This window comes from Podarcis filfolensis (genome assembly GCF_964270895.1).
Source record: "Podarcis filfolensis genome assembly, chromosome: 5".
Lineage (NCBI taxonomy): Eukaryota > Metazoa > Chordata > Lepidosauria > Squamata > Lacertidae > Podarcis > Podarcis filfolensis.
The window spans coordinates 16922651-16934965 of NC_139608.1; the positions used below are offsets into that span (position 1 = coordinate 16922651).

General features: G+C 41.1%; 1 long non-coding RNA gene across 1 annotated transcript; it reads left to right on the forward strand.

The window, feature by feature from the left end:
- Positions 1 to 7983: 7983 nt before the first annotated feature.
- LOC310762525 lies at positions 7984 to 8259 on the forward strand. Its single transcript, XR_014548061.1, has 2 exons — positions 7984 to 8038; positions 8072 to 8259. It is a non-coding gene; the product is annotated as an uncharacterized lncRNA (long non-coding RNA).
- Positions 8260 to 12315: the final 4056 nt, after the last annotated feature.

A 12315-nucleotide genomic window follows, 5' to 3' on the forward strand; every position in this document is an offset into this window, starting at 1 on the left:
AAAGAGGATTCTCAGTCCTGCACAGTGCCATTTCCTTCTTCTACAACGGGAGTGAGGAAACCTACGGCCTCCTAAATTATGCTGCTCCCATCAGCCCCAGATAGCATGGCTTGGTTCCAACTGTGGCTTGTAAACAGCCTGTCTGAGAGATTTTTCTCAGCCTGGACCTATGGATCCTGAAATGAGGGGAAAGACACATAAGTAGTGGTTGCTATGGTGACTATACCTTGGCCAAATTGTGCCACAATGGACCATAGCGTGAAGAAGACTCTGAATACTTCTATGGCTCTAAGCCCAGAGTGTACGCTAATAAATGCTTAGGAGCACATTAATTGCCCTAACACAAAAGGAAATGGTTTCTGTTAATTGCCCCAAGACAAAGGGAAACTTTTATTATTATTGTTTTTACTGTTTCTGCACCGTGAAAATCAATGTGGTGAACTTTCTGTCATTTACTAATGCAGAACCAAATTTTAGTTAGGAGCAAAGAAGCAATTAAAGGACCCAATCAGTGAGCATGAAAAGTGTAGTGGGATGTTGAGGAACTGAGAATAGTTTTTCTTCTATAGACTCCATCTTTGCTTCATCTCTTTTCCACACAAGCAGTTTTTCTCCTATGTCTTATTGTGCTGTGACTTCTCTGAAACACCTAGAAAAGCATAACTTTTAGATTTCATTCTGACTGCTTGTAGCAATTTTACACTGGCTCAGGTTTTTCTGTCCTGACTGCTCTGCTTATTTTCCACAGCTTTCATTAATCGTTTCAGGATATTTCTTACCCTCTAAGATTTATCTGATGAAAATAGGGGCATCCTATTTAATAATAATAATAATGTCCCGTCCACCTGACTGTGCTGCCCCAGCCACTCTGGACTGCATACCGTAAGGTCGTGAATATAAGCCACACTTTAACTTTTCATGGTTGGAATTTGGGGAAAAAGTGAGGCTTATATTTAGGCCAATACGGTAATCAAACATCAAACATTAAAAATATTAGATGTCTGCTAAAGGTTGTATAGTTACTTATCTCCTTGGTTCGGGGGTCGCATAATTCCATACCCTCCAACATTTCTCTGATGAAAACAGGGACGTCCTAAGGAAAAGCAGGACATTCTGGGATCAAATGAGAAAATGGGACAGCTTCTGTAAATCCGAGACTATCCCAGGAAAATAGGGACACTTGGAGGGTCTGATATTTTACTTCTCCCTCATCAAATATGTTCCTAGTTATTTTTATAACTATTACAACTATTATAACTAATATCGTTCTACCCGGACACTGAGGACCAGCGCCGAGGGCCTTCTGGCAGTTCCCTCACTGTGAGAAGCCAAGTTACAGGGAACCAGGCAAAGGGCCTTCTCGGTAGTGGCACCTGCCCTGTGGAATGCCCTCCCACCAGATGTCAAGGAAATAAACAACTACTTGACTTTTAGAAGACATCTGAAGGCAGCCCTGTTTAGGGAAGCTTTTAATGTTTGATGCATTACTGTATTTTACTATTTTGTTGGAAGCCGCCCAGAGTGGCTGGGGAAGCCCAGCCAGATGGGCGGGGTATAAATAATAATAAATTATTATTAGTAGTAGTATACAAAATTAGGTTCCCCCCCCCCAAAAAAAAGCATGAGAGCTGATAATGTCCCCTATCTGAAATCCTGGAAGGCACTGCTAATCTATGTAGATGGTACTAATGTAGACAGACCACTGATCTGACTCAGATTCCTGTGGTCTTCTGCACATCAGACCTATTTGATGTCAACAGCTGCAACAGCACTTTACATGGCTGTTGCTTCTACAACTCTCAAACTCTTAGGCAAGGAGAACAGAAGGGGTTTAGAGCATCTGCTTTGCATGCCGAAGGTCCCAGGTTCAGTCCCTGGCATCTCCAGCTAGGGTTGCAAATGTCCACTGTTAAGTTGTGGGTGAACATATCAGACGACACAGTGATTCTTCAAACAGCTCTTGTTTATTCACAGGCCAGGACAGAACTGAACTGAACTGAAGGGTTCAGCCAGCCTGCTTATATAGAGCTCCAGCGCAATGTTACTGTAACAATTTCCTAAAACTATCCAATCACTGAACGTCACATTCGATCCCTTATTTGCATAACTATCTACAGTATCCCCCTGCTGGCCCAGGGTGAGAACTTCAGTACACAACATCCACTGTCTGAGATCCCAAAAAACACTTCCAACATTTACACGATACCGGGCTAGATGGATCAGTTATGTGACTCGGTATAAGGCAGTTTCCTATGTTTCTTCCTATTTGCATTTGCTTTAAGTGCGAAAGCAAATGTTTCCCAGGAACTGAGAAATTATGACAGCCACAGAATATTATTGCTTCGTTCTTCATCAAAGTGTCATCGATTTGTTTAATTCTTTCCCTTCTGGTTCTGGTAATAAAAACCAAACATGCTTTTTTTTTTTTTTTTTTTTAGATACAACCACAATTGGAGGAAGAAATATAACAGCACAGGTAACAAAACTGATTCAGATTATGGCACGGGGAATAGAAGTACCTATAAAAGAAAATGAAATGAAACAAGTGTGGTTTGAGCAGTTGACATTTATCAAGGAAAGTGAATTGTCACTGAACCACCAAGGACCAGCCACCCAGGAAAAAATAAATAAAAGGAGTTTGACAGTGATGGTTTATATTCTCTCTAAACCAGTATATTTGCAAGGGAATGAGCTTTAGATTTCTTAAACTACACTCCTATTCTTACCTGGAAGTAAATCCTACTGAAGTCGATGGCATTGGCTTCTGAATAGGCATGCACAGAATAGCTCTGTGAGATGGACGAAATTTACTAATATAGGGTTATTAGACAAATTATGTAAGAAGATACCGATTATGATGATGGAGGGAAACAGTAAGAGAAAAGCTCTGTTGCAAGGAACACATAGGGTGCAATTAATAATGCTTGAAGAAATGATGTTTGTGAATTCTGAAAGGAACTGACTTGATCCACACATCCCAGACCAAAATGTAGATCATAACTTTGTTATTTGCCACCAGCTTTCACACTTCCTGAACATTCTATTGCAGTTCTCAAGAAATGTAGTGGAATTCATTTTAAAATGCATACTTTGGTGAAAAATACAGCTAAAAATATGCATTTAAATGAAGATTGTGTGTGTGTGTGTATCACCACCACCAGAGAATAACATGGAAACAGGATTAAATGGGTTGATGGGTGAACACAGGAAATATACCAATTCTCCCGTCCATACTTTTTCTGTAGCTTGTATTCCATGTGGTTCCTCTAATGAAGGATGATGGATGAAGAGCACTGTCTCCACCTGGTTCTCCCTTGCTTGGTCCAGAATAAGCCAACACACTTCCAGAAAAGCATTGTATAAACTTCCAGGGTGTGTAATCCATACCCAGGCATCATGAGCTTTAAGGTGCCTCTGATGGCCATAGACCCAACTAATGTCAGGATGAAAGGAATGGTTCTGCTATTCAGTGATGTGGGAGAAAATGGATGGAGCAATCGAGAAAGAATCTGTGCTTTAGAACGTCCAAATCCAGAGCTTTCCTGGGCCTGTGCTGTCCAGGAGCGAAAGATGTGTGTGGTTGTTTGGAGGGAGAAGCATGCCAGCTCTAGGGCTGGCATACCACCCCTCTCATCCCAAGGGCTTGACAGGAGAATAGTTGGGCTTTCCATACGGGAAAACTCCTGCTTTGCCTATGGATTTCCCCCTTTGCCCTCTCCACCATCAGATCACTGATGGTAGAAGGGCAGTAGCAGCACCACTGCGACTGGTTGGGCAGACGTCCTTCTTCTCCCTTAGAGAAGGAGGTCGGCAAAAACCCAGTGCCCCCTGGATCACCCTCCCACAGACCATAACATTGTACCCGTAGAGCTGAAACAACATTTCAAAACATCTGAAAATTCAATGAAATTCCATCTTTGAAAGGTCAGAGTTCCTAAACTTAGGTGAAAGGAAGGGATGAAGAAATGTTTCTTTTAAAAAAATTTTTTTATTAACATATAAAACACATACATATACATTTACACAATTACACAATACACGTACATAACACACTACTTTATTTTCATAACATAAAACATACCTACATTACTCTGTATAATACCTTCCAATACTGTACATATCAACATACCTACACACCTACCCCACATGGACACCCATCAAGTGACTTGACTTCCAGCCGTTCTTGTTACACTACTTTATTTTTCCAACTAGCTTAAACGCATTTCAATATTTCTTTAATCTCTTCTTCTATATTAACTTTACTCTCCTTTCACTCTAATCATTTTCTGGATTCAATCAATATCTGTCAGAAATTCTACTTTTTCCAGATAAATTTTGATGTATTCCTTAAAGATAGCCCACTCTTTGTTCACTTTTTGTATCATATCTCCTCTTATCCTCCCTGTTAGTTTGGCAATATGGAAGTATTCCACCATTTTAGATAACCAGAACAAATGTTTCAGTTACTCTCAGTTTTTCCAGGCTTAAGCAGATGTGAAGCAACCTGCTCTGGTACCCTGAGCGGTGCTCGTTCCAGGGGCGTGGTGTGCGTCCGGGGGGGGGGTCGTTGGCACGCGCCCCAGGGAGGCTGCCAATCGGGGGTCGGCATCTTGTTGCCCCCCCCCTTTGGAATGGCACCCAGGGCTGGCTGCCCCCTCCCCCCTTGGAACGCCCCTGGGCTTAAGTTCTGTTCTCCACATGTCAGCATCAGTGTGCTTAGAAAAGAGAGAGAGAGCACAGCACATGAAAGTTCACCAGCATTTTAATGTATTTTCCTCCATAATGGTCACATTTTCATAAGCCATTTCAACTGATAACCACATTTTTGCAGGCGCTTTCCCCTAATTTGTTGTTGTTGTGTTGTTGTTTAGTTGTTTAGTCGTGTCTGACTCTTCGTGACCCCATGGACCAGAGCACACCAGGCCCTCCTGTCTTCCACTGCCTCCCGCAGTTTGGTCAAACTCATACTGGTAGCTTCGAGAACACTGTCCAACCATTTCATCCTCTGTCGTCCCCTTCTCCTTGTGCCCTCCATCTTTCCCAACATCAGGGTCTTTTCCAGGGAGTCTTCTCTTCTCATGAGGTGGCCAAAGTATTGGACCCTCAGCTTCAGGATCTGTCCTTCCAGTGAGCACTCAGGGCTGATTTCCTTAAGAATGGATAGGTTTGATCTTCTTGCAGTCCATGGGACTCTCAAGAGTCTCCTCCAACACCAGTTACAGATAGGTAGCCGTGTTGGTCTGCCATAGTCAAAACAAAAAATTTTTTTTCCCTTCCAGTAGCACCTTAAAGACCAACTAAGTTAGTTCTTGGTATGAGCTTTCGTGTGCATGCACACTTCTTCAGATACCAACACCATAATTCAAAAGCATCAATTCTTCGGCGATCAGCCTTTCTTATGGTCCAGCTCTCACTTCCATACATCACCACTGGGAAAACCATAGCTTTAACTATACAGACCTTTGTTGGCAAGGTGATGCCTCTGCTTTTTAAGATGCAGTCTAGGTTTGTCATTGTTCCCCTAATACAATGCATTTAATATGATACTTTCGCCAATATATGCATGATGATAATGATGACGCGAATATGGATAACTAAATGCCAGGGAGATGACTGAATCTCTTCCTGATGTGCTCGTCTTGTAGTGGCTAGGACTTTTGAAAATCTTTCATGAGAAAGGATTCCACCATGTGAATCTCCCTCTGCAATCTGAAGCGGTGAAAGCCCAAGATGGCTCTGCCCACTCATCTGCTGTTAGTTTCTGTGAACTTGCTTGTCTATTTCTGAAGCTTAGATGGTGAGTGCTGGAGGTCTTTGGTACGCTATTATTGGATGTCAATGCGGGACATAAAAGCTCTGTTTGTGCCACAGAGTCTGAAGCATCCCCCAAAAGCAGATTTAATTACTTTGCTTATGTGTAGATTCTTGCATTGCCCAAGGAAATACACAGATGTATCTCATCTGCTCTGTTGGCTCCATTAGCCTTGCAATGGCTGGTATTCATTGTGTGTATAGTCCTCATCCATTCACCTCCTGTGATTCTGCCATGTCCTATTATTCATCCTAGCCAGCATACAGAACCACACTATAAAGTTGGAGCTTGGATGCTTTTGCATCCAAAACCCAAGTACGGTAAACAATAAATCTCTTGTCAGTTGAAATCACAAACTCATATATTAAAAGCTTTTTATATATGTGATAAAACCAAACCTGCAGCAAATGTGAGGCGGCTTAAATATTTAAGGACTGACATCTCAAAAGGAATGGAACATATTACCGCAGTACTAAAATATTAATAATTTACACTTTAATAGAACAGAAGCTCTCCTTACAGATAAAGATAAATAAAGATGCGCTTTTTAAAAATAAAAAAACCCCACCGTGTGCAATGATGTCATTGAAAAGACAACAACCCAAGTGTATAGTCAGGAGAGATGTTGGATAAAGTACAAGTATGTAAGTCTGTGAAACGATTATTATAGGGCAATTCAGGAAACTCTTATCTTCCTCATCTTCCTCTTCATCCTTAGCATTTGTACTATGCTTTTCATATGTTTTTAGCTTGCTGTTGATTTCAATCAGTGCTTTTTTTTCTTAAAAAATGATTAGGGGTACTCGCATTTTGACTCCAGAAAATCACCATTTTATAGTTCCAAGCGGGGAAAATAAATACAGTAAATGGACAAAAGTACAAAGATTCGCAAAATGTTTATGGGTATGCGTACCCCTGTGTCCCCCCCAGAAAAAAAGCACTGATTTTAATTATTTTTCACATCACCAACCAGATGCCTATAGGAAGTTCACAAGCATTCCCTTTCAGCCATGAAGCTCTCTTGATGACCTCGGGGCTATTAGCCAAAGGCCTGGGAGAAGAGGAATGTTTTCGCCTGGCGCCTAAATATATGTAACGAAGGCACCAGGCAAGCCTCTCTGAGAAGAGTATTCCACAAGCAAGGAGCCACTGCAGAAAAGGCTCGTTCTCGTGTTGCCACCTTCCAGCCCTCTCATGCCGAAGGCACGTGAAGGAGGGCCTCAGATGATGACTGCAGGGTCCAGGTCATGAATCCACAGCAAGGAATTTTGATTTTGGGGCTACTGAAGGCAACTTATTCCCAGTTCTGAGTATACAAATATGATTTATTTCTGCAGCCAAAGCCATTAAAAAAAACACCAAAGTACATAAAACAGAATAAAACACATTACATAGTTAAAATAATTATTAAAACAGCTCATTCTGTTAGACAAGGGTATAAGCTGTGGCATGTTGGAAAACAAACTGTATTTAACATACACTTAGTGTTTGTTAAATGCTTAACGGTTTCACTATTAAAGAATTGATGCTTTTGAATTATGGTGCTGGAGGAGACTCTTGAGAGTCCCATGGACTGCAAGAAGATCAAACCTATCCATTCTTAAGAAAATCAGCCCTGAGGGCTCACTGGAAGGACAGATCCTGAAGCTGAGGCACCAATACTTTGGCCACCACATGAGAAGAGAAGACTCCCTGGAAAAGACCCTGAAGTTGGGAAAGATGGAGGGCTCAAGGAGAAGGGGACAACAGAGGACGAGATGGCTGGACAATGTTCTTGAAGCTACTAACATGAGTTTGACCAAACTGTGGGAGGCAGTGGAAGACAGGAGTGCCTGGTGTGCTCTGGTCCATGGGGTCATGAAGAGTCGGACATGACTAAACAACAACAACAACAACAACAACAACAACTTTGGATCATAAAACACTGCTGCTGGCTTAAATGAGAATTGCACTTATGAGTCCTTTCAACAAAACTATTTCTGTGAAACCTATTGCTCCCTAAAATGGCTATCCACTTCCCCTTGTCTGTAAAACAACTCTAGCCTGATGGGAAGTTTTGCTTTCATCCACCCTAGAATGTTCAGTTCACATTGAGTTCACATTGAGTTCATGAAACATCGTACCCTCACCTGTTCTTAATGCATGGTTGACCACATCTACGGAATGTGATAGTTATGTTCTTTTAAGTCTTGCTATATCAATCACTAGTAATAGTTTAATAAGGAGGTTATCAATCACTAGTAATAGTTTAATAAGGAGGTTTTCATGCCTGTCTAGTTCTGTGTTCCCTTTCCCACCCTTTAATCCATTGATGATTGATGCCTATATGCAACCCTTGCATTGTATTTGTGTTAACCAATCAGCAACAAGCACATATGTGGCAATGCTGTAATATTCAATAAAAGGGACTCCCCGAGACATGCTCGAGAGATGCCTCCCATATGACACTTGTCATTCGTCTGTCGCTTATTTCAACCCAACACTAGCCACTTCCCAGGACCGTTCCATCTATCTGAGGAGTTTACCAGATTTATCCTACCAGAGGAAACCCTTAAGCCTCCTAACTACTTTCCTAGCCAGGCTTTCTCTGGTTGATAAAGTGTCAAAATTGACCCTTTTCCAAACACTTTCCCTCCTGATTGGACATTTCCAATCCCAGACATGGCTAAGGGTTTCCAGGAGGTTGACCCCATCTTCTGCCCATCTCAGTGCCCTCCAGCTGTTGTGAACTACAACTTCCCTCATCTCCAACCAGCATGACCAATAAACAGAGAAGATGGGAAATGCAATCCACAACATTTGAGGTTACCATGTTGGCTATCCCCTATTTTTCACATAAGCCTCCTTGGCACTGTGGCCATTTCCCATCAAAGACAGGCAGCTGAAATGTAGCTCATTTCTTTTAATTTTTCACCAAATGCTTCTGAGGAGGTTGTGGGAAATCTGGGGAGGATTGCCACCTGATTGTCAGTGAGATGGGAGGCAAGCTTGTGCAGCACTCTTGGTACTGAAATGTGGCTGGCACATTCTGGGAATGTTTGCGAGCCTCTGAAATGGAACGTTGTCTCAAGTTTTATGCCGCCGTATAAATGTCACAGCAAAAGCTGGAAGATTCATTTCCCCCCACCCTCCCCAACCAAAAGACACTGGTCCTGCAATGATGTGCTATTGCTATGGATTTATGAACATGATGGCTTCTGGCATCAGATCCAAAGACAGCTGGGAGGTACTTTGCATGAGAACTATTGCAGCTGGGCTTGGTACTCAAGCTCAGATTTACCTCAGCTTTGTTCCGTATGAGTAAATATGAGTTTTTCTCCCCTTTCTTCCCTATACAAATGGGCGTGGGAAAAGCCCTCCAAGAACGCTGCTTGATTTACATTTTATGCAGAAAAATTCTATCAAAACTTATGTATGTGATAAAGCAAATGCCCAGAAATTGTGGCCCATTTAATGTGGAATAATTCACCCTTGACTTATCTCCAAAAATCTGTTATTTCAGATGCATGCTTAATACCCTTTCATTTAACCAAACCTTTTCATAATGAATTTGTAAATTATTGTCCACGAATCATCTTCTAGTGTTGCACAGTTATTTTAACTGTGTTATTTTGGTGTGTATTTTTTACCTCCCTTCCCTCCTCTGGTATTTTATAATGTGAGTGGTTTATAAATCTTTCAACATTTATTTATTTTATTTAAAAAGCACTTATAAAGCACTTAATATTTTAAAAATCTCTCTGTGTTGTGCAATATGAAAACAAACAGTATCATTAAGATGAAAATACAGCAGTAGCACAAAAGCATATAAAAACAGATCAGAAATTCAGAAGATTCAAATGTGTGCAACAGGATCCAATATTATGGGGTCAAGGAAAGTGTGGGGGGGAAAGAATATGCCTTTGCAAGGCATGTGTGGCAGAAGGAAGGGTGTTGGATAATACAAGGGCAATGGGATATAATGCTCTCTGAGTGTCTGTAGTGTGCTGTGCCAGGAGTAGAATTCCCCCAGTTTCCTTACATGTCTACAGAGGAGCAGGTGGCTTTTCAGCTAACAAGAACTCAGACATGGTGCAGTAGCTGATGGGGACACGGTGCAATTCCCTCATCACAGGTATAATATGTATGTGTCCTGGTACTCTGCATTCTGCACAATCTACAGCTTCTGGACCAATCCCAAGGGAAGCTGCAAAAATGAAATAAATTGTAGGCATTCACATGTACAGGCACATTATAAAAGGACTTTCAGTTTACAGATGTTGTGGTTTTTCCACTGCTTAATGACTCTGGGCAACAGTTAAGACTGTTGCATCTCCCCTCCTTGAGAGGAGGGCCTTTTTGATTTCACAGCCCCTTTACCTTTGGCATTTAAACCACACCAATATTAACTTTGCACTAAATCAAAAGAACAACCTCCTTCTGGAGCCAAGGATTCTAGACAGGGCTCCTTAGTCCCATGAATTCAGAACTGTCAACATGCAAGCGCCTTTCTTCATGCACCATATCCACAACCACCTTAAAGTACAATGTACTGCCATGTCCATTGAGACATGCTTCAGGAGGTTCTGCTTGTGACCCCACTGTAACACTCAGCTAGGTTAGTGTGAGACAGGGCCTTCTCAGTGTTGCCCAACAGTGATGGAGCTCAGCATCAGTACAGCTTCCAATTGGCCCCATCACTACAGGTTTGAAAGTTGGCCTTGAAAACCTTGATGAACTTTTCACTGCTTCCTTTCCTTAAGAATTTTCCTAGTGTGTGTGATTCAAACCTACTTTCTCACAGTAACTGTAACCCTATCTGATATGTGTCTTGCATCCTTTTTAAATGTATTTTGCTTTGTGAACGCTTGACCCTAAAAAGTGACTTATAAATGAGTGAATAAATGAGTGAGTGAGTAAATGGATGGATGGATGGATTGAAGCCATCATGAGCTCCTTGGAAGAAACGTGGGATATAAATGTAGCAAACACTATTAAAATAGCTATCTGTGGAACAAATGCAATATGAGCAGTGCAAATAGAGCATTTTCTGTAATAGTTAACATTAAATTACCAGTGATACTAATTAAAAGCAACAAGTGACTTATTACTGGATATCTTTCTTACATCTTTGCCTTAAAACCTTGCTAGGGATTAAAATCCATTATACTTAGGATAACAGACATCTACACTTTGATTCTCCCACCTCTTCATTAAAATACGATTGTATTTCTGTCTCTCTAAAGCTTTACTTTATAATCTGGTTATCTTTTTGCTGTTTCTTTTCTTTTCTTTTTCCAAATTGGTGGGCAATAATGGAATTTATTTCTGTATCTTCTTCAAGATTTGGATTTCATTAGTCACAGTCAATTATAAGAATCAGGCATGTTCCTCATCTAAAGCTGTTCTGTGGTACAGCTCATCTGAAACCAATGTTGAACTGTAAATTAACAGTTAAATTAATCACCACTTTGTGTAATTACTTCAGGCGGTGTCATGTTATCTCTCAAGGCATAGTTGCGAGACAGTCGTTGGCCATGTTTAGGAATGTAAACTATCACAGCATCACTGCCTCCCTTCATAATCAATGCAGTGCTGGATATATAAAATCTGAAGGAATAGTCCCTTCAACAAATGTGAACCAGGTGGTATATAAAGAACTTAGCATTTCTTTTTCTTGGTGGCCACTGTGGTGGAAATTGCCCAACGCTGGCACTTTCTATTCCCCTTCACTGTTAAGGGCTGGCATCTAGCCCCGATGGAATGCTTAAAGTAGCATGTTTGTTGGTATAAAGGTCTTGTTGCATCTGATAAATATCTGGTGGCCTCTCCCGTTGTTCGTTACATGACCTGGTCAACTTCCACTCTCACAGCTCAACTTTTAAAAACACATGCTTTGGGATTGCAATCAATCGTAATGTTTGGTATATTGTTTGAACTATTTGCAAGACATTTTAGCTTAGTGGTGCTTTCTCCCATGAGGTAAAAGATCCTGAATATTTGCATTTCCACTGTAGTGCTTAATTTTCTCTTTTATTGTATTATTTTCCTTATTATTTTTCTAGTTCTGCTGTCTTTTTGAGGTTTGTAATTGTAACTTACGTAGGTAAAACATTAAGGTTAATAATGTCTATAACCCAACGTTGCTAGAAATCAATATAATTTTAACTATTCTAGTGGGATTGAGAGGTGGAGTGGGACCTTAATTATTTTCATAAGTGTGAAAAACAAAATCCAGTTTATTGCAGAATATTCTGTTGAGGGGGTGTTTTTGATTCTCCTTCTATCAGTGGAACTTGCATGAAAAGGTCAGTACAAGCCAGATAGTCCTGGGACAGCCTTCCTCAAACTGGAGCTCTCTAGATGTTGGTCTACACCATCCCCAGCTGGCTGGGCCCTGGCTGAGTTGGGATGAGCAAATTATGCCGGCATATCTCTAGATGGGATTGGGGATTTAATGTCAGCTGAGTCCAACTAAGCTGGAAGTCAGCCAGCAGAGTTGACGATCTGCAGATCCACAGATC